The sequence below is a fragment of the Camelus bactrianus genome, chromosome 19 (genome assembly GCF_048773025.1).
Source record: "Camelus bactrianus isolate YW-2024 breed Bactrian camel chromosome 19, ASM4877302v1, whole genome shotgun sequence".
In the NCBI taxonomy this organism is placed as follows: Eukaryota; Metazoa; Chordata; class Mammalia; order Artiodactyla; family Camelidae; genus Camelus; species Camelus bactrianus.
Window position 1 is genome coordinate 17,166,968 of NC_133557.1, and position 27,629 is coordinate 17,194,596.

The 27,629-nt window shown below is 44.1% G+C and overlaps 1 protein-coding gene, 1 non-coding gene and 1 pseudogene across 12 annotated transcripts in view; 2 read left to right on the plus strand and 1 right to left on the minus strand.

Annotated features, from left to right (window-relative positions):
• ZHX3 (zinc fingers and homeoboxes 3) overlaps positions 1-27,629 on the minus strand; it is a 120,924-nt gene that overhangs the window by 82,561 nt on the left and 10,734 nt on the right. For 5 of the 11 annotated variants that reach the window (XM_074347285.1, XM_074347281.1, XM_074347280.1 and 2 more), the window contains exon 1: positions 18,099-18,308. The exons of 2 other annotated variants lie outside the window; for them this stretch is intronic. The gene's annotated coding sequence lies outside the window, so the exon portion shown is untranslated. Of the gene's footprint in view, positions 1-17,416; positions 17,661-17,696; positions 17,837-18,098; positions 18,309-27,629 lie in introns of those variants that run through there. 4 more of the 11 variants (XM_045519383.2, XM_010958738.3, XM_045519382.2 and 1 more) reach the window with 2 other exon arrangements.
• LOC105071998 (receptor-binding cancer antigen expressed on SiSo cells pseudogene) lies at positions 23,378-25,643 on the plus strand (annotated as a pseudogene).
• Positions 25,728-25,860, plus strand: LOC123617965 (small nucleolar RNA SNORA11). The gene has a single exon (XR_006726291.1). It is a non-coding gene; the product is annotated as a small nucleolar RNA SNORA11 (small nucleolar RNA).

Consider the following 27,629-nt stretch of genomic DNA (forward strand, 5'->3'; position numbering starts at 1 on the left):
TCCACTTCAGCTGGCTGTATCCCTCAATCAAAAGTCACTGCTCCTCTCACGGTGGCCTCTTCTAAATGACAATCTCTTCTGGTTTCTGATAACCACTCCATCCACCTGTCCCACTGCAGCTAGTGGCGGTGTTAGTTCCACCATTACCATAACTCTGGCTTCCTGCTCTGTCCCTTGAGATTTCCTCTACATCCCACCCACACCTCTTTAAATTAACTCTCCCATAATTATGTTAAATTGAGAACACCAAATTTCCTGTTGGGACTCTGACCAAGTCCTACCCACAGCATTCCATCTACAGCATTTTTACCTTGAATCACAGGGAGAATGGGCAGTTCTAGAGTTCATCTCAGGCTGAGATGCACATACAGGCAGAACCTGATGATTCTAAGATACCAGACCAGCAAGACTAGCCTGTGCTCCCCCAACAGGCCTGAAGTGGTCCTACAACTGAGCCACTCTCCTCAGACCACAGGGGAATTAACATCCGTTCCTAAACCCTTGGGGCCCTGTGAACTAGGGGAGAGGTTCTGGGCAGACCTATATTTTAATTCCTCAGTGCAGGCTCAGTTAAAAAAAATCCCAGTTTTACACCAAGTTAAAAATGGTGTCCAATTCACCAATTTCTTAGGGAAGGAGGGTAGGGAGAAACACCACGCTCTCAAAGTCCCATCCTTCCAACTGTACCCCTGTCTTAAGTGTGGAGCTGGGAAATAGGGCACAAGAACTGACTCTCCAACACCAAAAGGGTTATTTTAACCTCTGAAAGAGTAGGAGAGGAACATGGAGTAACAAACTCCCTGCTACCCTCATACATTTCTCTCCCTCCCAACTCCCAGGAAAAGAGGACACTGAGGATCACAGAGGGTAAGTGTGTAAGGCAGAGCCAGAACTGACCCAGGTATCAGATACCTGTATTCAGTCCTGGTTGCCAGTCCAACTTTAACTACAACAGCCATACTGCCCAATTTTGTCAGTGCTAGCCAGTTGCCCAAATGCAGATCAAAGGTTTAGTCCTAGCCCACCATAATGGCATTAGACTTTTACTGATAAGATGAACTCACAGGATCAGAAGTGGTCCTGGTCATCCCAAGACTAAACAACTCATAGAGGTTTAATTTCTTTTTTCTTGGGCCTGGAGACATGGAACTAAGGACCTCAGTTTTCCTGTCAGCACCCACCATGTGCAGAGCACTCTTCTAGGTGCCCTGGTGAGTTGCAAAGAACCATCCAATTCTTTCTTTTAAAAATTTTCCCTTTAATTAGGAAGACCAGAGAGCTAAACAGGAGGCACAAGGGAAGGGAGCTGTACACAGACCCTTACCCAGCAGAAAGGTGTCAGAGAAGCAGAGAAGGTGTCTGGCTGAGTAAGAGCTCAAGGTCTAGGTCACACTACCACATGTGAAACATGGAGCAAGTCCAACCTTTCTGAGGCTCCATTTCTTCATCATTAAAATGAGGTCAATAACTGTATCTACTATTAATGATATCATTATTAACTAGAGTTGCTGTGAGTATTAAACTAAACGATATGTTAACAATCCTTGGCACGGTACCCGGCATGCTGTGAGGGCACAGTCAACGCCAGCCTTTTTTATCAGACCCAGCTGAATTTGCTTAAGTCTCCTCTGGCTAGAAATCAAATTCTGCAGTCTCACGGCATTTTACCTGCACCCTACAACTTAAAAGCCTTTGTTTTCTTTCAAGGGAAAGTATATTACAGTGTTATCAAATGTAACAAAATGCTTTACTGTTAAGTAAGACCACTGAGATAAAAAATATTCTGTTAAATAGACATTTTAGAACCTCCACTCAGGCAAAGGTTCCATGGAGGTGGGTTTCAGCTGAGAGTAAGTTCAACAAGAGGCTGAGCCACAGAAAAAGCTAACAAAACCCTGGGACGCTCTACTGGGATCACAATATGTAGAAGAAGGAAGGAGGCTACATCTGAGGAACCAGGAATCCATAGTCTCTAGAGAAGGCGATGAAAGGGAAGGTGGTGGCTGTCTGCAAGTACTTCAGGGGGTGACTATGCTGTATGTGGTAGAAAAGACTCACTAAGTAAATCCAAAGGGTCAAAGACTAGCTTCCTGTGAGGAAGAATGTGCTCAGGCTGACAGAGAGGCACCCATGTAAGAAGGGGAGTTGGCATCTCACCAGTGGGCACACTGGAAAACCCCATGTCCCTTCCTGTGTGAGAGTCTGTAATCCTCATGTCTTGTTTGGACACCAGAAATAAACAAGTGGGAATCAACAGAGTGGGGCTCATGTTTCCAGGCATTTCTCACCTTGATAACAAACCCTAGAGAGAGTAACATGGGGGCTCAAACTTAGTCCACTAGCACACATATTTAGGCAGTCTTATTCCATTTGAGAGACATCTATAGTTTAAAATAAAGAACAACCTCAGAGTGTTCTTTTTCTTAGAAAATTATCAGCCCAACACTACATCTAAAAGGCACAAATACAACCTGCAGCATGATTTAAATAATAAAGCTAAGTGTTTCACTTAGTTAAAGGCATCTCTGCTTTTGCTGTTGGGCTCAGAAAACAAAACGCTGAAAAAAAAAAAATCAAGAAAGATTCTAAAAATCAAGCCACTGGGAAGAAAGTGGCTCAACATTTTATTTTCTTTGTTCTACCTGCCAAAAAAGATAAAGTGGGTTTGGAGCTGAGAGTAAGACAAAAAGAAAGAATTCAAAAGGGTAGAAAAAGACATTTGAAAGAGAAGCATGAGAGTTTAGTGACATTAACCACCCAGACCCTTACTGAAATTCCAGATGTGTGACCTGAATACCTAAGTGCACACTTCGCTGTTTCTACCCATCTCTTCTTCTTCATTCCTGCTTAGCCGGAGGAAAGGATATAAAGGCAGAAGCTCATCTTTCATTGGGCCCATTTGCTGCCTTCGAAGGCAGTCAGGACTGAGTCGAGGAGAATGCTAGTGCTCACCACTGTGGAGGCAGTGGTAATGTCAAACCCAGAATTGTGGAATCACAAAATACGAGGAACGTGTAACGAGCTTAGGGGTGGGAGCAGGAAGTGGAGATCCAAGTTACCAGGCAATGGTAGCAGGTCTTTGGAAGCTCTTCTGAAGTGATTCATATTCTTTAATTCTCAGGGTTTTTTCCTTTCAGAAGATGGAGACAATTACAAATTCTTTTGAGTTGAATGAATTCCTTCTGTTCACAGAAGACATTATACCAGAATTCATAGCCTTCAGACCCAGTGAGAAACGAATGTTCTGCTAAAGGACATACAATCAGGTGCAGGTACCTTCATTATAAAGCATGCTTCCACCTGAACAGGAGAAAGCAATCTTTGTCCTAGATTACAGGGTATTTCATTGTAATCCTATCTTTCAGCACTATTAGACTGGGGAGGCAAATAAGGAAGCAGGGTGCTAAGTGCTCCCATATCCACTTTATGCTCCAGGAGAAATGGAAAAAGAGAAGGAGCAGCACCTAATTCAGCCTAAGGGGTCAGGGCAGGCTTCCTAGAGGAGAGGGCACCTGAGATGATGCTGGAAAGGCAAGTAGGCATTGTCCTGATGATATGGGGAGGGCTCTTTTTATTCCGAGAGGCACAGAGGAATCCAGGAGCAAGGTCAGGACCCTGGGTAATGCTACCATTTCAGAACTGCCTAAGGACCTGGGAACTACAAAGGGGCTGGAGAGACAGAGGGCTAAGGAGACTTTCAAGGCAGGGATGGCTCACAGTGTGACCGAATGCACGTCAAGCCAGGCAAGGGTCAAAGGCCCGGACTTGGCTAATCATAAAGGGTCTCGAGTGCCCTTTGCCCGAGACACTGCAGGGAAGTGGCAGTGACAGAGGCCTGAGCACAGAGGGTTGAGCTGAGGAGGTAAGGAAGTAGAGACTGTGGATCAGGCTACTGGCCGGAAGCCTGGCTGACAACAAGGAGGGAGCTAACAGGAAATATAAGATCAAGTTTTCTTTGCCATCCTGAACCTCTGCTCTGAGCTCCAGATCCATTTCTGTCTTGAATTCCTCCTCTTCCCTCACCCACTGCATCTGATATACCCTGTGGCCTCCCTTCCACCCATTCTCCATACAACAGCCAGAGTGGTCTTCTTAAACTATAAAGTGGACCATCTCGGCCCCGACTCAAAGCGTGCAGTGGGTTCCTGCTGCCTCTAGAATAGAATCTTCCCTCCTTGCCACGGCCTGTACGTCCTCGGGTGAGCTGGGTCCTGCTTCCCTCTCCAGACTCTTCTCACACATCTTTCAGTCCCCAAACCCTCTAAGCACTTTTCTGCCTTAGGATCTTTGCTCAGGTTGCTCCCTCTGCCTGGAAAGTTCCTCTCTTGCCCTCCCTCCTCCAACCAAAGCCAAAGGGGGAATCACTTTGAAAGGATCAGCCACCACAGAGGTCTCTCTCCCCGACACCCAGGGGTTCATCTTAAGCCAACTTCAGAGTCTAGGTTCTCCAACCCTTCATCTGGGATATTGCCTGGATCTCACCACCAAGAGCTTTGACATCAAAAAAAACTCAAGTCCTAGCTAATTTCTCTGCTGCCTATTAATTATGTGGCTCTTGTCAAGGCACCACCTCACCAGAAAAAGATAAATAGGGTCTGCCTCCCCAGTTGTTAGGACGCTCATCTCAGAAAGTGTGTAGACACCTCAGTTCTCACCCACCTATCTCCCCTGACCCAGGGCCTCTCTCCTATCTTGGTGGGACTCGTCTTCACCAGGAACCAGTCCTGAGCCCCTCAGCCGTTCCCAAGCTCTGTCCACTGAGGCAGGAGGAGTGGCCTCTCTATCCTGTCCTAGGCTCCACAGGTCCTGCCTCATGCTTCTCAGCCCCTCCACCATCCTGCGCACACTAGATCCCACACACCCCAGATTCATCTCCCAACCAGTACCACCTCCCCTCAACCATCTCTCCTTTGGCCTTAGTCGCTAACTCCCACCCTAGGCCTGCTGCCTAAAAGCCTCCCAATCATGTACTCTCTTTTCCCCACCCTGTTGCCTGGACACTTACACTCAAGGCAACGTTGGAAACCATGGCTTGAAGATGGCAGAGTATCCACTAGTCTGGGCCCCCTCCACCCCCATAGCTGATTGATTGGATTTGAAGTAAGTATGAAAATGTTTTAAGCCACTGAGATGTCAGCAGGTTTATCTGTTATGGGAGCTAGCATTTCTCTACATAATACAGGCTGAACTTAGATAGTTGGAGAGAAGGGGGAGGATTTCAGTGGTAAAAAAGAAAGTTTATACAAAAGCCTAGATCTAGGATTACTCCTGGCCTGATGACACCAGCTGCATTTATATACTTCTTATCCTCTTCAAAGTTCTCTCATCTGACACAGCCTTCATCATCATCACGTGTTACTACTGCTGTCATAATGAACAGTTTACAGATGAAGAGACTTACAGAAGTTAAGTTATGTCCAAGGTCCCATTGCTTGTCAATGGAGGAGCCAAGACTGGACCACAGGACTCCTGACTCACAGTCCCCTGCAGCATTACCCCTGCAGCACCCAGTCTCCCAAAGCCACATTCTAATGTTGGAAAAGAGATACCCTTGGCTGAAGTACACAAGGGTGCTGGAATAAATTTTAAAAATGTAGGTAGTCTGGCAGAGTTGGTTGAAGGCAAACTGTGGAGGACTTTATAAACATCAGACTGTGGAGTGTAACTTTCACTCATGGGACAATGGGGAACAACAACCAGCCTCCACTCTCAAGCCCCACAGCAGTAATTTTATACCTTCGCCCTTGTCTCCAAAGACCTTACTGCACCCTCTCGCCTTCGCTATCAGTTGATGCCAAAGGTCCATTTCACAAAGAAAATAGAAGCTTTTATGAGGGCAAAACTTCCAGGCCCCTAGCTTCTAGATACATCTGTATCCCCAAATAGCCTTTCCCCTGTCCACACCAAGTGAAAGCGGCATCGCTCCTCTGCTAACGCTACCAACCAAGGCCTAAGCACATCCCTCTTTCCGTGGAGGAGACCTTCATCAATCATGTGTCCTTTCTCTCCCATGAATCTCCGGCTTCTTCCTCTCTTCTAGCTCCGTCTCTTCAGACTCTGACCATGGCAGAGCCCCTCACATTCTAACATCATCCCTTCCTCATGAAGCCCACAGCCCCTTCCTCTCCTCATACTTCATAACCAGGCTCCTTTAAGAAGCAGCCACAACAAACGTGCATCCCCGCTTTATCACCCCGGGCCCGCTCGTCCACCCACTGTAATGCGAGACAGCACTGAAACAGCCGCCTCTCATGATACCTCCTAAGAACTAGGTTTTATGGACAGATACCAACATTCCTCTCAACCTTTTTATGGCACCTGACAGTGCTGCACTCCCGCTTTCTCAAAATCCTCCCCTGCCATGACTTCCATGACCCACTCTGTTCCAGTCTTTCCCTTCTGTCTACTTCCTCTTGGTTTCCTTTATTGGCTCCTCTTCCTCTGCCTCTCCCCTAAATGTCAGTGTTTCCTAGGGTCCCATCTTGATACCTCCTCTTACCTTACAAACTCTACTCTCTCTGTTTGAAATCATCCCCAAACATAGCTTCAATGGACAGCTACCTACTGGTGACTTCCAAACTTGCACACCAGCAGTCCAGACCCCGCGTGTGAGCTCTCCACACCTTGGCTACATTGGCCCGCCAGTATCTCCACGTGGATTTCGCGGGCACCTCAAACAACATAGCTAAAAGCACATGAAGCCTCTTCCTTACCACACTTGTTCATACTCTCTCTGCATTGATAATGACAGCATTTGTTGAGCTCCGTATCAGTCTGGGTTCTCCAGAGAAACAGAACTAACAGGATGTGTGTGTATGTATGTACTTTTATATACACAAATGCAAATGAAGAGGTTTATTTTAAGGAATAGGCTCACATAATTGCAGCGACTGGAAAATCTGAAATCTGTGGGGACAGTCAGCAGGCTGGAAGTGCCAGCCAGAGCTGATGTGCAGTCTTGGACTCAGCCCCACTCCAACAGGCACTCTGAAGTCAGGGCACCTTACACAATGCCTGACACACAGCAGAAGCCCAATAAATGCTGACTAATGGCCAACCGGGTATAAAGTGAAATGCTATTCAATGAGAATCAGACAGAAGGATGTGGAAAGCACTGACATGTGAAGAGAAGACTCAGGAAACTTGAACAAGGGCTGTGCGGTAAATCAAGCCACAGATCTTCTGGGGCCTTCATCGTCAGAGTTATCTGACCACCCCACCTCCAACTGAATGAGGCCTTCATACTGACAGGAGCACATCCGTTCCAACTTGAATGTCTCAACCACCCTGCGAAGTTGGCATGGCAAAGAAAAGGCCACATTTTTATGAATAAATTGAGACTCAGAAAGACTAAAGGTCTTGTCTAGGTTGCTACAGAAAATACCTACAATGAAATGTCTCAATTCTTCAATGATAGGCAGGTAAGAGGGACCATAAAAACAGAAGGTCAGAACCAAAAATGACCCACGCAGTTCAAAGATCCTTACCTACCAAAATCTACAAAAAATAAAAATATCTTCTACTATATACAAAGGATCTCTTTTATTTTATTATAATTATTGTTCAGATAAATTTTTGTCTTAGTATTTTGTCTTAGTAATTCCTTGGTATATATTAGATTATTAGCACTATCAAACATCCATTGTTGTAGTAATAAATTTCTGGTTATATAGTAAATATCTAGAAGCAGTGTTTTCTGAAGTAACTTCAGTATGTATTTAATCTACTGTTCTTTAGGGATGGCTAAATAGCCTATATTAACCCCAGGCACCAAAAAACAGCTGGTTTTCTTATTAATAAACATTAGGATTAGTGAAATATTAATAATATATAGTCCAAACATTGCATTTGGTGGTTCTCTGAAGCCGTGGCATAGTGGTAACCCTCCATTAGCTATCTCTATTGAAGAAGGCAAGGACTGGTTACTCCCACCTACATTAGCATATATAATAACTTGACCTTTTCAAAGCTTTTTTAAATGTACTGTCATTTAAATATTATAAAACTCTTAACAAACCTTTTTAAAAGGTGTTTTATTACAGTTGACAGAAAAGAGAGGCAAATGCCTAAGGTCATGTAATTAATAAAAGGCAAAAGCAGGACCAGACACCAGGCCTCTCTGCCCCGGCCTACTGTTACTCTACAAATCATCATACCTTCCTGACCGTGGGCCCCTAGATTGTCAGGGGTATGAGGGCAGAGAGACACCATGTCTGACTTGCTCCCCACTGGTGCCTAGCACAGTACCCAACACACAGTAGACACACAGTAAGTACATTACTGGTGAGCAGCTGAATTTATTTTCTTAGAGTCGCTTTAGTCATCTGCACGGCAGAATGGGCATATAGAATTGTCAAATATCTTGGCTTTTTAAATGCTACTGGTATTATCAGGAATAAGCAAAAAAGAAAATACTATCTTTTCAAAATGATATGTGTTGATTTCCAAGGAGATCAGAATTCTGAGCCAGGATCCCATTTCAGCACAAAAGGTAGCAAGTGGTATGTTTTTCAGCTTCTTAGAAAATTAAAGAGTTGGTTTAATGGGGCAAGTGAACAACTGAAAATAGAGCCTTCACATGGGAAAGGAAAAACTGCAAGGTCTCAGGAACAACAGAACCATTTGCAAGGTGGGCACGACTGACCACGGCAAGAAATGGCCTTGCTAAAGGAGTGATGATTCACCCAGAGGGATGCATGTCAACAAGACAGAATCCACTTTGGGACAAAAAGATGCAGGTTTGCGGCAAGGTAAGTCCAGCACCAAGGAACACTGAGGCTTGGGGCAGGAAGAAAAATTCTGGGCATGGCTTTCCAGCCTTCCTGTAAAACTGTGTGTGCTTAGCCATGCTAGAGCAAGGGAGAACAGGGAGGAGCTGGCTGTCTTCCATTTATTATGTTCCCAGCCCATAGGGCTCTCTTACCCTCACTGCCAAGCATCCCTAAGAAAGAGACTCAGAAATGAGATGATGATTGTTCAAGAGGCCTTCTAACCCAGCAGACTATCCCTTTCCTATGAAGTCCTCATAGCTCAATATCCCTTAGAGGTCCATCTTCCCCCAGTCCCTAAACCAAACACCCAACCTTCCATTATCCGTCTGGTTTTCTATCCACCACCTCAGCACTATATCTCCATTTCTTTGGGGATCTGAGATATCCACTATGATCCTAAGATTATTTTTAAGGGCTTCCATAAAAGCCCTTCTCCACCATACATTCCTTAATACTTCATATGTTACTTACAGAGGCAAGTTATCCAAAATAATTAAGGCATGAAGCATTTTGAATGAGTGAGTCATTTAGATAACTGAAAACTAATTCATTAAGCACCAAATTATTTCTGTAGTCTTGCTAAAATGAATGATGCCTTAGTAAACAGAGAATATAAAAAATAGCTCAAAATTCTACCCAACCTTCAAAATCCAGTCTGATTACAAACATTTGCTGAAAGCATCCTCCAATCCCCTCTCACCGCATCCACCCACCACCAGAAATAACCTCTTTCGTCTGTGATCCTACATTTTGATTATACCTTCTTCGCAGCACACTGCGCGGTCGGCCTGAGGTTAGAGGTATAAATGCACCATGTCTAACTTAAAAAAAAAAAAAAACAACTGAAGACTCTTGGTGATTCAGACATTGTAAAGAGCACCCTAACACAGCAGAACCTTCAAGGATTGCGAGCTCTGGAGGACAGGAAAGTGTCATATAAGAGAACATGTCAGTGTCATTAAAACATCCTTTGGCTTCTGTTTAGTATTTCTCGGTTTTAGAAAAAAATGTTTTCCTACAAGGGAAGAATACTCTAAATTCCTGTTAGGGTTTTTTTTTTTTTTTCCCCTAAAAGGGAATTTAAAAAAAAAAAAATCTCAACTTGCAAACAGAAAGTTCTGGTGGAGTTGTCATTGCTAAACGTCCACTGACCCATTTTCTGGGTCTCAAGATGTGCATTCAAATGGCAGCCTGCAGTTCAGCAGGAAGAGGAGACAGTACGCGGAGGGGCATGGTAAGTGACAGTGGTCTTTCTAGCGGAGATGCTATGCTATGTTTGGCACCCAGTTCACCAGTATGAAAGCCAGGCTCCTTCGTACCAACAGCGCTACAAGGAAATAAGAAACAGAACACATGATAGAGCAATTCAAGTTTTCAGCTAAAGGTCCATAGCAACCACTTCGAGCAAGGCTGACAACACTCTTTTCCCAAAGCTTTAGTGTTTGGGTATGACAAATCAGGTGGGAAGCATGGTTTAAGTATTCTAGACACTCACCTCAAACTCAAACCCTCCTTACCAGCAATAGAGGATTCTAAGTGGTCAGCCAAGGATCACCAACTCCAAGTTCCCTCCTCCCTCCCCAAGTCCTCTCCCCAGCAGCTATTCTCTTGCAGGATTCCTCTTCCTTGTCATGGGAAGGAATAGAATTTTCTTCGTGGAAGCAGGGAGAATGGGGTGGTAGGGTTGCTGGTATCATGATATTAAGTATCTAGTCATGTGTGCAGCCCCCCAGGGATAATAACTGCTCTTGTTCTTGCCTTGTCATTGACTGAGGAATTTTTAAATCCAGTATCTTCAGACAGAATTGTGTCACATAAGTTAATTTTACTGATAACTGAAGCACTAAAACATGCAAGCTTATGATAGAAAGATTTCTAAATTAATCTGCATTACTTCCTTCCCAACCTTTCTGAACTAACCGAACCATAATTTGACATATTCCTGCTGAACAGGATAGCAATTATGATTAATTAATGTATTCAGAAACCACTGAGGCAAACAGGACAGTTTCCTCTATGTATGTCCCCAAACTGCTACACTCTGAATTATTTTGTTGAGTGTTTTTGTCTCTGTCATCGCCAGCTGTCTCTTGCTTTTGTTAGTGTGTTTGCCTCTAGCGGAGGGTCTCTTAATTCATAGCTTCTGACATCAGATAGACCTGGAAAGGCAAGCTATTAAGAGTCATGGCATAGAAAACAAACTTATGGTTACCAGGGGGAAAGAAAGTGCAAAGGGATAAATTGGGAGTTCCAGATTTGCAGATACTAACTACTATATATAAAACAGATAAACAACAAGTTTCTACTATATAGCACAGGGAACTATATTGAATATCTTGTAGTAACCTATCATGAAAGAGAACATAAAAGGGAATATATGTATGTATATGGATGACTGAAACATTATGCTGTACACCAGAAATTGACACAAAATTGTAAACTGACTATACTTCAATAAAAAAAAAAGTCATGGGCTAAGGCTCACTCTCATCAGCCTCACTTTCAGATCCAGGTAGTCAGCCTCCAGACCCCATGTTATCATCCACTACAGCCACATTTCCCAAACTTGCCTAATTATAAAGAATCATGAAGTGTGTATGTGGAGTGGGGAATGTTAAAATACACATTCTCAGTCCCTTCTCCTAGAAATTCTAATTCAGTGGGTCTGGGGAGGAGCCCTGGAATCTGTATTTTTAACACAAGTCCTCAGATGATTTCCACGACCAAGTTTAGAGACAATACCTCATGCCATCCATGCTGACCACTCAGCATTGGGACTTCTTCAGGAGCATAATAAACCTGCGCCAACACCAACTTTTTCCAAAGAGACCTTATAACGAATAAAATTTCCAGGTCACTGCCCTTCTATTGCCCTCAGGCCAAAGCCCCTGATCTTCTGAGGCTCCTATAGGCTGTCCATAACATCTCTTCTCATTGCCAGTACTTCATTCACCAAAGACTTGGCCCACCTTACTTCTTTCCACCCCAAGTGGCCTGCCATCCTCTTGATGGCTTGGAAAACCACATGGATGACCCAAACAACTCTCCAGCTTCAGTTACTTGACCTCCTCAACTGCTCATCTTCACAAAGCTCACTTCACTTCAGCCACTTATGTCTGTGGCAAAACCCAGAAGCCTGTCATGTTCAGTAATTAATTGCTTCAACTCTGAAATCTTCCACTCACATGTCCCTCTCTAACCACAACATCCTATTGCTCCAACATTCCAATATATGCATTGCTTGATTTCACCTCTGGTCCTTTTCTCCTCCACGTCCAGCCAAGACACCCTTACCTATCATGTTACCCACTCCCTGGCCAATATCCTCAGTTCCTCTGTCTGTTGCTCAAACCCAGCAAACCTCAATCCCAGCTCAGTCCAGCTATATGCCTTCTTTGCTCCTAAAACCAGGCAACTGAATGCTACTGTCACCCCCAATCAATCCACGGTCTCCTACCTCAGTGGAGCCCTGCCTACTCCCCAGAGATCATAGACATTTCCTCATGTTCACTCTTCCTCTCCCAAGCTTCAACTGGATGTCAAATCTCCTTGTTCTTCCACTGAACTCTTCCCACTTAACTCTTAGCAGAGAACCTTACCCTCTATTTCACAGAGAGGATGGAAGTCACCAGACTAGCACTTGCTCATAAGCCATCCTACCAGAAAATGCAACTGTGCCCAGCTATTCTATTGTGAGGGCTGCCAAGCCCAGCCATGCCTGTTCTGGGCCTACTGTTTGCTTGGTTATTTAAGCTAGCTCCCTGGTGATGATCATTACTGAAGTAAGTAGTCACGGTGGTATCTCTGTGGTGGAGGGGGAAAAAAACAGCCAGTCTCTCAAAGGATCCCTCTATCCTGAGAATCTGTCTTAAGATTGGGAAGAATTTAAAAAGAAGACTAAGGGAAAAAAAGCTTTCTTACCTAAAAGCATTTAGTAAGTCTAAATACAAACATAAAGTTGCCATACATCAATGGAATGATTACCCATCCCAAACCAAATAGCTTATTTCGTTATAATTTTTATAAATTCAAAACTAGAGTTGGTGAAACAATACTGTTAGTTATGGTCTGTCTTTCACTCTTAACTCTAATTTGTTGACGGGACAAAAAGTCTTTTCCTAAGGTTTTTTTTTCTCCTTATAATGTTAATAGGTAACACTGACTGTTTTCTGTGTGTAACTGTGCTACTCACAATGACCCTGTGAGATAAGAACTATTATTTTTTCTCCATTTACAGCTGAAAAAACAGACTTAGACATGTGAAGGAATTTGCCCAAGGGCTTGCAGCTAGAAAGTGGCAAAGGCAAAATTAAAACACAGAGCCCGAACACAAATTAATCTGTGTGCTTTGGCACAGTGGTTATTAACAGAAACTTTCCAGGAAATGCAACACCCTAACCCAAGCATTGTTTTTTATACTCCAGTATACGTTCAGAAACACAAACATAGAGGAACCATCAAATATTAATATTATAGTATATCCCATATTCATTCATTCATCCCTACATCCATATCAGAAGGCAGCAATGAAGAGGGAAGATCCTATAGTCAGATCATAGAGATTCAAGTTCTAGCTCCACCACTTTCTTAGCTGCATAACTTTAAAAATTATTTCTCCAAAATCAATTTTCTCAAAACAATAAAAACAACAACAAAATGACAGTGTAATAACCATCACCACCTTAGTAGGTTCTCACAGAGACCGAGAGAACATGTGAACACACTTAGCCGTGGACTTGGCACACAGTCTCAGAAAAGGTTAGCTGGGATAACATACCTAGGCTGATCCAAGTTTCAATAAAACTCATTACTGAGGAAGGTAAGAAATGTGAAGGAACAAGAAAAGGTCAGCTGTTATAAAAATCATTATTTTACCCAAAAGGTATTGGGGACCTGTACCTAGTGGAGTCTAGGCCGAGCACTGCGCCAGGACCAGGCCATAAACAGGACCAGGCTGCCACCGCCCTCCTGGTCTTGCAGTCTATTGAGGGAGTAGACCATAACGAAGGAAACAAACATAAATGAAATACTTGGAACTTTGGTGAAGTGTTAAGCAGGAAACGCACACGTACTGAGAAGGGGGACAATGGGGAAGAAGTTACTCTAAAGGGGTGATCAGGGAAGGGGCCCCTCTGAGGAACGACATTTAGCAGAGACCAGATGCTGGAGAAAGATCTACTAGAAAAATCTGGGGAAGAGTGCCAGGCAGAGGGAAGGGCTGCACGGAAGAGGAGAAGAATTTGGCATTGCGAGGAACCAACGGTGCTCCCACCTGCAGGGAGCGTGGAGGGAAGAGGGGGAGGCAGAGGCCAGCCCTGGAGTAAGCGTGGATGTGGCTCTGACGACCGGGGGCTCCATGGCTGCTGCAGGGAGAATGGGTTGGAGAAGGCAAGAACAAGAACGGAAGCTGGGAGACCAAGTAACAGGCAGGGCATTCATCCAGCGAGAGGGAACGGAGCTGGATCAGGAGGACAGAGGGAAGGGAGGACCTGAGGTATCCCGGAGGCTAGGCCGATGGACTGGATGTGGAGTGAGGCCTCAGAGAAATCAAGGTCAACTTTCAGGTCTCTGGCTAAACAATGAATGGACTGTAATGACACTGAGACAGGGAAGGCTGAAGGCAGGGGAAGGCTGGAGGAGAGAGGGAAGGGGGTAAGTAATGAGGAATACAAATTTGGAATTTTGAGGAGACTGAGTAATCAGTTCTGGACATGTGAAGTTTGAGGTCATGGTGAGGCTGCAAGTAGGGACAGCAGGGGGGCAGCAGCTAAAAATGCAAGTCTTGATCCAAAGAAAGGTCCAGACGGGAGGTGTAACTGAGGCAGTCACCTGCATCCAGAGGGTAATAAAGTCCTGGAAATGGATGAGGTCACTTAGGAAGAGAATATGATGAGAGAAGGGAGGTAGCCAAGCGAGGAAAGAAGAAATAACAACAAATCAGATCAGTAATCTAAAACTGAACGTGATAACACAGCCTGTACAAAAACACAAAGAACTGCCCCAACTACGTGCTTGGTAAGTGCCTGTGGAACAAATACAAATAAATTCTTAACGCTTTCCCTTTAGGCCTCTAAGAGAATAAAATTTTTCATTTAGGATTTTTTTCTCCCAAGTTCTCATATATTTGGAGCACAAGAACAAAGTTTTTGAAGGTTTGGATTGTGTTCAAAGGAATTCTTTTCCTTTAGAGCAAAAAGCAAGGATTTTTTTTCAAAAACTCACTAAAATTAAAAGTTGCCTATTTGAAATTCAAGCCTTTAAAAATTCTCTATATTCTCTCTGTAAAAATTCTACCCCAATATACATTTTTTCCTTCCTTATAATGAAAATGTAATAATGTTTTACTACAGATGTCATTTCACCCAGAAAGATGAAACTGGTACTTTTAAACAGTTCAAGAGTCACATGAGAGTTGTAAAATGCTCAAGAAATCAAAGATTTATTTTTAAACGTTAAAACACACACACAAAACTTAAGTCACCTGCTAGGCCATCCAAAAACTGATAAGCAGGGAGTTCAAATGGATAGAGTTGCCAGGAAAATAAGGAACAATAACAGCTATTCCTCAAATGAAAATGCATTCATGTTGTAATTACATCTCTGGGTATCTGCTGACACACACACACAAACACTCACTACGCTCTTGGGGCCAATACTATCACTAAGAACTACCAAACTGAAATCACAGCTGTAAACACAACTGGGATACTTCATACATTTCAAAGATTTCCAATGAAACACAAGGGATAATGTATAAGAAGGAAAGTCAGTCACATTTGCTAAAACTGTTCCTTCCCTCAATTGTTCAAGTTAAATCAAGACTGTAATTCTTTTTAAGATCATAAGCCTCCCTCTACAACTCTGCTCCTCAGATAGGTAAAGGAGAGGACTATCCTGACTTTTAAAAGACTGTTATCTCACTTCATGATATAGTTATCTAAAAGCCTAGGAGGCTACCAGGAAGGTCACGTGAATGGATGGATAATGAAAACTTGTTCATTCAACAAATATCGATTAAGCACCCATAATGTGTTATGTGCTGTTCTGAAGATAACATCAGTGAAAAAAGCTTCACACTTCCAGATTAATGGGGGAGGGGAGAGACCACAATAAACCAACAAATAAATATGTATTTACCAAGTGGTAGTAAGTGCTATGAAGAAAAGTAAGATTCGTTAAGAAGGACAGGGGGATGGAATATATCTTACACAGGGTGGACACGGAAAAGCCTTATAAGGGGGTACCTCTGAGTGGAGACCTGAGGCAAGAACCATGGTATCCAGGGAACAGAGTTTCAGGCAGATGCAACAGCGAATGCAAAGGCACTGAGGCTGGCATATGCCTGAAGATTTTAAGGACTAGCAGAAATTCGTCAGGCAACGCTGCTAGTGAGGACAGGGAGGCAGCCTAGTAGCCACAGCAAGGACCTCAGATTTTACTCCAGGAGGAGTAGCTACTTGAGTACTCTAAGCAGAGGACATACATAACCTCCTCTTTAAAACGATCATAAAAGGAACAAATTCTCATAAAAATGAGGCATAATCTATTTATAAGTGTGAAAAAAGCAGACAACAAAACAATCTTACAGGATGGTAGGTAGCATTTCTGGAAGAAAAAATACATATGCGAACTAAATACCAAACTATGATTTACTATGGTTTGTGGAATTGTGGGTATTTTCTTATGCCTTTCTTAGTTTTTTTTTCCCCTACTTTTTTGCCTTAAAACATGAAATTACTTTTGTAATTTTTGATATTATCGTAGGAAAGAAAAACCACTCTTTCCTAGTCTGAGACTGCCGTGAGACTGCCCTAGTCTGAAATCTTCCTTAAATATGACCAAAAAAGAATGGGGATCATTTTCTCCCCAAATTACCCTGCTTCCCATGAAACGTTTTCCTGTTACCAGCAAAGCCCAAATCAAGCGCAGACTCATTGTATCAAGGTCACAAAACCAACTTGGTTAATATGTTTGTGATTACATAGTAGATCTGTCCTCTGCAGCAACTTTGATACCATCTTTCCAAGGCAGCAACAGAAGGGCCCTTTTCATTAATTTCCTAACACTCTTCGCTACTACTATGCCGCTTCTGGATTTTTCCACTGTGTGTCTCTTAGAAACAAAGTAAGCCCGAATAAGTTGTTCCAGCTAATGAAGTGCGCTTTTGGCTCTTTCCCCGTGGTTGAGAATTATCCGGCAAAACACCAATTGTTTTAGGAAGCATTTTCTCTTAGTTTTGAAATATTGCAATACGAAGTTACTGCAAATAAAGAACATCAAGATAACAACATACAAGAACATGTATAAATGGAAACTACTGTAATCCTTTTTAAAATTGCGGATATGTGGAGGTCTCATGAATAAATATACTATGTGTTCACATGACACGGATAAAAACAGAAAGCTGTATGCCCTCTCTCCTCCTCTACACCCCCTCCCCCATCACATAACAGTTTCTCACAGGGCACAAGCCCAGGGCAATCACTGCTCAGAAATGCAAACCATGCAACTCAAAATGACTCAAGCTCTCAAAACACTTTCCACCTAAGCTCCACATCCCACCCACTCCTCAATCACTTCCGACAGGCTTCTCCGAATGGAAATACCAAACTGGGAAGGTTGAACAAGCCCCAAACTCCGCTCACATGCCACTCGCAGCATCCAGGAAGCGGGAGCCCCGGGTTAACTGCCTTCGTATGGGCAAACACGGGTCCCAGGATGGAGGAGTCTGCGGTACCACGAGTGGCTCGAGTCCGGTTTCAGCCCCATCCCCGCAGGATGCCGCCGGCCCGCGGGAGTTGGAGCAAGTGACTCTCAGCCGCCCGGCATCTCCGCCCCACGTCGGTCAGGTCGCCCCCCACGCTCCTCTCCGGGCTCTTGGGGGCACACGCGGTGCTCACACCCGGCGCACACTCGGACACGCACCCTCACACGGTCCGGCGGGCATCTGCGGACACCCTCACTGCCCAGTCACAAGCCCCTTGTGTGGCCGGCGGGGGCTACACAGACCCCCGGGAGTGCAGCACCCTCACGCCTCCAGGGCGCCGGAGCCGGCGGGGTGGGGGGGGTGATGACAGATGGGGCGGAGGGCGGCGCTTCGGGGGGAAGGGGCGGAGCCTCCCAGCAAGGGGGTGCTGGCGGCTGACAGAAAGACCCGGGGCAGCGGGCGGGAGGGGGTGGGGGACACTGCGGGCAGGGCCGGGGACCAGGCGTGGCAGGAGAAGCTCACGCAGACACAGTGGGCTGACAGGCGGAGACACACACACACACACGGGGGCTGACAGTCGCGGGGGAACACGGGGCCGGCGGGCCGCAGCGGGCGCTCACCTGGCAGCGGCGGCAGCGGCGGCAGCGGCGGCGCCCGCGACCGGGCCGCTCTCCCCGTGCTCCAGGGCTCCCTCCCGGCGGCCAGGCGGCCGGCGCAGGCCCCACGGAGGCGGCGGCGGCGGCGACGCCGGAGCCGCGGACTGCTCGGCGGCGGGGACGCAGCTGCACCAACCGACTCCCGGCCGCTCGGCTGGGCTCGGCTGCGCTCGGAGGCGCTCGGTTCCGCTCGGCCCCTCTCGGCTCGGCTGGGGGCGTGGCCCGAGGCCCCCCGCCCAGGTCGCCTCTGGCGCCCAGGGGGCGGGGCTTTCGTGCGGGCGCAAGCCCCCTGACGTCGCGGGGAGCGGACCTTACCTCGGGCGCATGCGCGGCGCTGGTCCCGCTTTTCCCCGTGTGGAGGCTCAAGGGGGCGGGGAAGGAGACAGGGGGCGGATGCTGCGGCCCCGTAGGTTCCCGGCTTTTGTACTCCGTATCCTGGTCTTTCTAGAGGACCACCTAAGGAAGGCCACACCAGCGTGCACTTTCAGAAGGATGTAGGCAGGACAGGGCCCCTGGCCCCCGCCTGGCCCCTCTCCTCCCAGTCCAGTGTTTCCCAACACTGTTTCCCAACAAGCACCGCCTGGGAGTTGGTTTTCTTTTATCCTACCAATACTTCACCGCAGTTTTTTCACTTCTGTTTCTTAACAACTTCTGATAACTGCTTTCATAACATGAAGTCTTCAGGTATTTGAGAACTTTCAAGCATTAGTTGCCCCCGTCAGGTACAATAATGCTGCTCTTTTATCACAGCTTCTATTATGCAACCTGTAACGCCTAGGATAAGGGTGGGGCCTTTTCTGAGTTTTTGTCACACGTTCCAGGCACCTTTTCTGTTATGGAGCCCAGGTTGTAGCAAATATGCTCAGAAAGTGGTCCCCACCTTTAGAATCTAGTGATTAATAAACAGCAAGAGCTCTCCAGTCTGACATACCTGGGTTGGAATATCAGATCTGCATTAAACTGGCAGATTAATGATTGGCTGAGTGACTTTGAACATGCTATTCAATCTCTCATCCATAAAAATCAATGAAAATACCAGTAATTAAGCCAATAGGAATGAGTGAAAAGATTAAATGACAGCACACATGCTGCTTTCTGCACAGTGCCTGGTGTTCAATAGACAAACCTGACCTGTTCAGGTTGCATTATAACCTTCAGATCCTGAAAAGCAGCGAACATATACATAAGTGCTGAGCAATACATCAAACTGTGGGACTTGCCCCTCTACCTGCTCCTTTCACAGTCTTCTCCACCTCAGACAAGGTCAATTCCATCCTTCTGGTGGCTTGGCCCAAACTTTGAAGCCATCCTTGAGTCTTCTCTTCCTATCATATCCCACATGTTATCCAGTAGCAAAATCTGGCAGCTCTACCTTTAAAATACCCTCATTTCAGATCTCATCTTCTCTGTCCTGGAATATTTCGTTAACTTCCACATTTCTCTCCCTGATTCCACTCTGCTTTTATAGAGCTTGTTCTCAAGCAGCCAGAGATTCTGTTGAAATCTAAGTCAAAACCTATTTCTCTCCTTCTCTAAAGCCTCCAGTGGCTTCCCATCTCACCATCTCACTCAGAGCAAAAACCAAAACGTTTTTTCAAGGGTTCGATGTTTTTTCAATATTTCTCCAAGATCCCATGTAATCTCCCCCTGGCCCCTTTACACTCTCCCATCTCTCTAACTGCTTCTTCATCCACTCCAACCCTTCTCTCCTTTCCAGCCACAGTAGCCTCCTTCCTGCCCTTGGAACATGCAGGCTCAATCCTACCTCAGGACCTCTGCACTTGATGTTTCTTCCCCCAAGATGTCAGAAAGGCATGTGCCCTTAATCCAAATTCCTACTCAAATGTCATCTCCCCAGAAAGACTTTCCCAGAACACTTTAGTAAAACATCAAGTCCCAAGCCCCTTCACTCTCTCTCCCAGCATCTTGCTTTACTTTTCCTCACAGCCTTATGACCTGAATAACACCTGTAATGTTCTGAGAGCAGGGACTTTGTGTTACTTATCTGCAGCATCTGGAACATGGCCTGACATGCTTAGGTATTCAATCAATATTTCTTGAATAAATAAGAGTGTGTATGTATATGTATATATATGTATATATATGTGTATATACATATATATACATACATACAGTTGACCCTTGAACAAAAATGGGTTTGAACTGTGCAGGTCACAGATTTTTTTTTTCCATGAAGAGACTACAGTAGTACACAATCTGTGGTTGGCTGAATCCGAGGCTGCAGAACCTGGGGTACAGAAGGCCAACAATGGGACTTGAGCATCCATGGATTTTGGTACTCACAGTGGATCCCAGAACCAGCCACCTCTGTGCATACTGAGGGATAGCTGTATATGGGATATATTGCTCCAACTTAACTTCATTTACTCAACAAACTTTCAAGGATCTATTCTAGTCCAGCACTGTGGGACACAGAGATAAACAAGGTACTCTCCCAACCACTGAGGAACTCAGGATTTCAGAGGAGCCAGACAGGTAAAGAAACACTTCTGGAAGAAAATATGTAACACGTGATGTATGTGCCAATGTCTTTGAGAAGCAGAGAGAAGGACATCATTAATACTGTATAGGAGGGTGTGGAAAGGCTTCCCAGAGGAGGTGACATTGGGGCTGGGTCTAACAAGTTGATGAGGAAAGGACTCCAAGCAGAGAAAACAACATGCACTTATTACCAGTGTTGGGAGGTACAGGGCAAATAATACTTACCCAGGGAGGCAAATCATTTTCCTTTAAAAAAGACTTCAAGCCAATTCCAGGTGAGCCATGTAATAATGTCACCTACACTCACATCTAACGAGCTTTCTCAAGCAGAAAAGAAACTGCCAAAAGTATAGTTGATGCAACAATTACAACCTGACCTCTATTTAACTGCATTGGGCTACACCTGTAGCTTTTTGTGTCAGGTTCCAGCAGCAAAGGACATGTATCAGGAGTTTTCTGGCTGCAAGTACCAGTAACCCATCAGCCCAGTTTAAGAAAAATAAGAGGGAAGTTTATCTTAAGGCTTTTTTTTTTTTTTGCAGGGGGGTGAGGGTGGATGGACTTATGGATGGTCAGTAAGACTCTCTCTACAAACTTGTTTTCTCTGCTTCTAATGGGAAATATATCTCCCAACCACTCCCAAGTACATGATATAATTCCAGTTACCCCAGGAAGAGACAAAAACTCCCTCATCATTCCAATTCCAAAACCCCAGAGAAGAAGCCCGAACTGACCCAACTTGAGTCAGATGTCCCCCTCCGCTAGAACAGTCAAAGCCGGCTTACAGGTCGTGTAGTTCACCAGGAACCCACCTCTGTGGATCAAGACCACCAAAAAGGGAATTGTTTTGAGTTGAGGAGATATCTTAATAGAAGTCCCTCATAGAACCATTGATCCCACTTAACGGTAAAACACATGGGAGATATTTCATAGTGACACAGGGAATGATGATTGAATTCCTGATTTCTGCGCAGGAGGGAGGCCTCTTTTTTTTAATGTAGCAATCAAAACAAGAAGTTGTTTTTTTTCCCCAAGAAAAAGTGGATAAAAACTGGGGTGGTCTCCATAAGCCCTCTGTGGTAGTTGACATTAATACTAAGCCAACAGATACTTCTGGTTTGCTTCTCAGACACAGGATTGTACTTCCTTACAGCTTGGAGTCGGGAGAGGCCACATGGCTTGCTTTGGTCAATAAAGAGAGTAGAAGCAGATCATTTCCAGCCCCGAACTTTAAGGGCTAGTAGGCAATCTTCTCTCTTTCCTTCAGCAACAGCAATAGACAATGCTTGAGGTGGTGATACCTCCCACAGTGTGGGTCCGGGGCTGAGAAAACATAGACTGTGACCCACCATGGTTATATAGTATGAGCAAGAAATCAATCTTTGCTGATATAAAAACAAGATTGGGGCTTGTTTATTACCAGACCAAAACTTAGCCTATCCTGACAGATGTATCTTTCTAACATCTGGTCTAGCCCACTCCCCACTGTACAGCACTGAGGTAGTTTGGGTGGGATGGACCCCATCTCCCACATGTGAATGTGGATCCTCAATTCAACTGACTTCCGTAAGTCAACTGAAGTAATCTCATAGGCCTTGGATTGATTGCTTCAGGGATGGACCTATTACCCAGGCCTACATATATCAGTACCCAATATTTAGCTCTTCACAATAATTAGATACAACCTTCACTGCCTCCCTGGATGACAGTGAGGCACCATTTGCAGCTGGCAGCTATTCTGGGACAAAGAGAAGAGCCAACCTAAAGATGAAGCCAACACATGGAATAGGGAAAAGTGGAAAGAACTGAAGAGAAACCGAGTTGGAGTGCCAATCAGGGCTTACCTGAATCCCATCTACCAATCAAGTCACATAAATCAATACATTCCCTTTATTGCTGATTCTAACTTGAGTTGGATTTTCAATTACTTGAAACCAAAAGGATCCCAACTGTGGCTGTTCTGCCACATTCACCACACAGCTCTGAGCAGTAGCCAGCACCATAGAATCCCAGGTGGGAAAGAGTCTGAGCATTGAACAACTGCAGGAAGGGAAGGTGAAAAATTCTACGTGATTTATGTGCCAGCCCCTTGTCAAGAATGAGGTGATCACAATGCACAGAGGGAATAGCTGGGACTGGCTGTGAACCAAGGATTCGAAGGGGAAGAATCCTCGAGGACCAGGAGAGTGACAGACCCCTTGGCCTAATCAATAGTTCATTTCATAGAGAGGGTTCTCTCACTCCCCACTAATCTTTATGTTGCCTTTATAAAGTCTGCAATGAAGGAACCCAGGAGGCAGTTAGTTTAATGTAGTGTGTAAGTAAGTAGGATTTAAATCCAGAACTCCTGGGTTTTAAGCTGGTCTCCCCCACTTACTTGCTGCATGAGGCTGAGTAGCTTAAACTTCTAATGTTATGAAAATTGAATGAGTTAATCTACATGCCGCTATTAATATGGTGTCACATGCATGAAAAGCACTCAGAAGTTAAAGAGGAAGTTCTATCAGGCTTTTTAAGAAAAGTTCTGAATCCAGTTGTGCCAACTTATTGACTCTCTGCTCTAAATTCCTTGCCTTGCTTTGAAGACCTTTGGACATTTCTCTGCTGCCAGGAGCACGGTGTTAGGCTTCGCCAGTGGACAGTGCTGGAGGGTTCCTGCAAGGCACAGACGCACAAGGGGCTTTCTGATTCAGAACCTTTCTGATTCCCAGTCTGTTCTTCTTGCTCCTACAGCACGTAAGATGGTCTATGGGAAACCTAGCAGTGCTCACCCACCGGTGAGTTTTTCTGCCACCCACATGGCCAGTTCCTGACCAGTTGCCTGTGGCAACTCAGCAAACCTCTCAGCCGTCCCGTGAGCTGACTTTCTGCCCTCTCCAAGGTCTACATCTCAGCCTTGGATTGGGGGAGAGACTCTTGCAAGTGTGTTCTCTCCTAGGGTACTGGGTCTCAGCCCTAGAGAGAGTAGCTGCTCCCTATGTCTTCCCTATGTCTACTAGGTTCTTTGGAGTTCTCTTTGGCCTTTTTAGTCACGAACTACTTTTCACCTGTTAATAATTCTTAATATTAAATTTTCCTTGTTCCAATTACTGATGTGGTTTCTGCCTCCTGAGTGGCCTCTACTGCCAATTAGACATGTTCCTGGGATTAAAGAGGAACTCGTGTGTGTGTAGGTGGGAGCAGGGTGAGTCCAACTGTGTTTGTAACAGTAGTTTATAAAAGTCATGACTTCATCCTCAAGAGAACACTATAAGAAAATGACAATGGTGAGGCCTGATGTCAGTGCCTGTCTTCCACCAGTCTTCACAACTGGGCTTCTGCTGTCAGTCCAGCCCAGGTATGGAGGGCAGGACCCTTAGCCCTATCATGGGGTGAGGCCTGGAGTCACATCTTGTTTCCAAATATGCTGCTAGACCAGAGATGAGCTTGAGTGCCCATAAATCCCTCCCAGCTCAAGGCACTGTCTGTACCCACCCACCACTCTCTTTCCCAACAAATATGTATTGTGTACATCATTCTAACCTTAAATTTGCTTCTACAAGCAATTTTTTTCAATTGCACTACCATGCCTAATGCACAATCAAATATAGCCAGACCTATACAGAGATAAGACATCATGAGAGAACACAAGTAAGGCAACAAAGAAACAGGCTCATGGGGACACCAAATACAGGACATTATCCAGCACAAACCAAAACCAACCAAGGTTACTACAGTCAAGGAAATAAAAGCCAAACTTAGAAAATCAAAATCATGAGATATCACTTCACAGCCATTAGAATGGTTATTATACAAACAAGAAAAGAAAAAAAGGAAGTAAGTGTTGGAGTAGAAACTAGAAACCCTCGTGCACTAGTGGTGAGAATGTCAAATAGCGCAGCTGCTGTGGAAAACAGGATAATGGTTCCTCCAAAAATTAAACATAGACTTACCCCATGATCCAGAAATTCCACCTGAGTATATACCCCAAAGAACTAAAAGCAGGACCTCAGACATTTGTACAACTGTCTTTACAGCAGCATGATTCACAATAGCCCAAAGGTAGAAGCAATGCAAATGTTCATCAGCATTATAGGTAAGAAGAAATCATCCAGAATGAAATACGGAGAGACAAAGAGATAAACAATATAGAAGGTAAGAGACATAGAAGATACAGTGAGGTTTAACATACATTTTCATTAGAGTCCCAGGAAGAGAAAAGAGAGAGAATGAGACAGAAGCAATATATGGAAGGATGATAACATCTGAGAATTTTCTAGAACTTATTAAAGACATCAAGTCATAGGTTGAAGAAGCCAAATAAATTCAAATCAGGATAAATAAAAATAAATCTATAATGAAACCACAGAAAACCAAAGGCATATCAAATTAGTCTAAGATAAGAAGTAATCTGACCAGAACCTCTGCTGGGAGGGCAAGGAGAGGGAGGGGTAGGTTTTGATTCCTACTTTGGCCATCACACAGTTTTGGTTAAAGTTTGTACCTGCCCAGCAACAGGATTCTCATTCCTAAAGAGATTAATATGCAGACCTGCCAGAGGATGGAAATTAAATGGAGACCAAATAACTTCGCAAATTTCGGTTGATTATTCATCAGTTCCTCAACGGACAGATGTGGACTTCCTGGGAGAAGATGCACCCACACGTATAAAGATTGGAGGAGGGAATGGGAATGTGGCGATGGCACACACACACACACAAAATGCTTTAGAACAACTGGAACCTGTTTTAAGGACATGACATCAACTAAAAGGAAAACTCAGAAAATCATTAAGAAGAGAGAAGGATTACATTTTGGCATCCCAGCTGGTAGCACAGGTTTCTCTAGTAGATTAGCAGCTACTGAAGATATGCCTTTTATCCATCAGTCTCCCGCATTAGGTGACTTGACACCTGGCGGGAAAACACCAGTGCATGGGAAGAAGGTACAGACTGGCAGGGTGAAGAAGTTCTGAGGCAGCAGAAGACAGCAGACAAGTCAAGGAAACACAATTCCAGGTAGGAGCACAGATCTGTAAGACAAAATGAAGATCACAGGAAAGGGCATACATGTGGGTAAATAGAGAAACTTGACATTTAAAATATACTAGTTGAGGTGTGCTCAGAGCAGGGGGCCTGAAGAAATGTCTCCCCTGTTTACAACACACCCAACAGGAATCTGGGTTCACTGTGAGAAGGGGCACAAAACTTGAGGCCTTCATCCTATGAGCAAATACCCTTCACGTGTCCCCCTGTGCCTCCACGTGGCTCCTGGGCAGGACCAGTGGGGCAAGGCTCAATATTGGAAGAAATGCCGCAGTATTTAGTGGGGGAGTTTGCCGCCTAGAGCCTGTCCGGTCCATGCATGGGCGGGCCATGAGTGGTCTTACAGACATGAAGGCTTTGAACCTCTTTGCAAGGGAAAAAAGAGAGATTTCATATGCCATTCTGGAGGACAGAAGTTTTTTAGGGCAGTGAAAATACTTTGTATGACATTATAACGATGGATATATATGTCATTATACTTTTGTCCAAACTAAGGTGAACTGAGGACTTTGGTGATTATGATGTATCAATGTAGGTTCATCCTTAGTTAAAAAAAGAAGTACCACTCTGGTAAATAAAACTAATGACTATGCATGTGTGTGGAGAGGGGATATATGGGAAATTTCTGTACCTTCCTGTCAATTTTGTTGTAAACCTAAAAGTGGTCCCCAAAAAACATACTAAAATTAAAAACAAGAACACTCAGTGTTAGGGTAGACATTTTGGGCAAAACTTTGGTTTCAGTTGTATATACACACACACACACACACACACACACACACACACACGTATGCATATTATATATGTGTGTGTTTGTTGGATTATGATGTAAAATGTATTTTTTTAGGTCAAAATTTTGCAAGCCACTGTAGTTAAGTTATACTGGCAAATAAAAGCACAAATTAACCTCAAAAAATAAAAATAAAATAAATTACTATTTAAAGCAACAGCAACAGTGTATTGTGGATTTGTGACATGCAGAAGTAAAATGTGTAACCAAAAATAGTACAGAAGGTGGGAGCAGTAAAAGGAATTGCACTGTTAAAAGGTTCTTACATTGTGTAGAAAATTATGAAGTACTAATTCAAGTCATGCTGCAATAAGTTAAGAATGCATATTATAATCTTGAAAGTAAGCACTTAAATATACATATATAATATATATATATGTGTGTGTATATAATATATATACATACAATGGTTTGCCTAAAAATCCAATGGGAAAGAAATTAAAAGCAGGGTCTCAAAGAGATCCTTATACACTCATGTTCATAGCAGCATTAGTCACAATTGCCAAAAGGTAGAAGCAACCCAAATGTTCATCAAGAGATGAACGGAAAAACAAAACGTAGTGTATATATATATAGTGGATATTATTCAGTCTTGAAAAGAAAGAAAATTCTGATAAATGCTACAACATAGATGAACTTTGAGGACATAATGCTAAGTGAAAACAAGCCAGTCACAAAAAGATAAATACTGTATGCTGTTTACATGAAATACCTAGAATGGTCAAATTCATAGTGATAGAAAGTAGAATGATACCTGCCAGGGACTCGGGGGGAGGGATGAATGGGAAGCTACTGAGTAACAGATAAAGTATTTCAGTTTTGCAAGATGAAAAGCATTCTGAAGATTGGTTGCACAAAAATGTGAAAGTACTTAAAACTAGTGAACTGTACATTTTAAAATAGTAAATTTTATGCGTATTTTACCACAATTAAAAAAATCGAGTAGAGAAGATAAAATAGAATAATGAAAAAATACTTGATTGATCCAAAGAAGGGGGTGGGGGGAAGCAAACAGGAACAAAACCCAGGTAGGACAAATAGAAGAGAAATAACAAGATTACAGAGGTAAATGGTTTGAAACCACATCTGTAATTTTGTTAAATGTGAGTGGACTAAATATTCTAATAAAAAGAAAAAGATTGACAAGTTGAACTTAAACAAAAAACAAAACTCAACCAT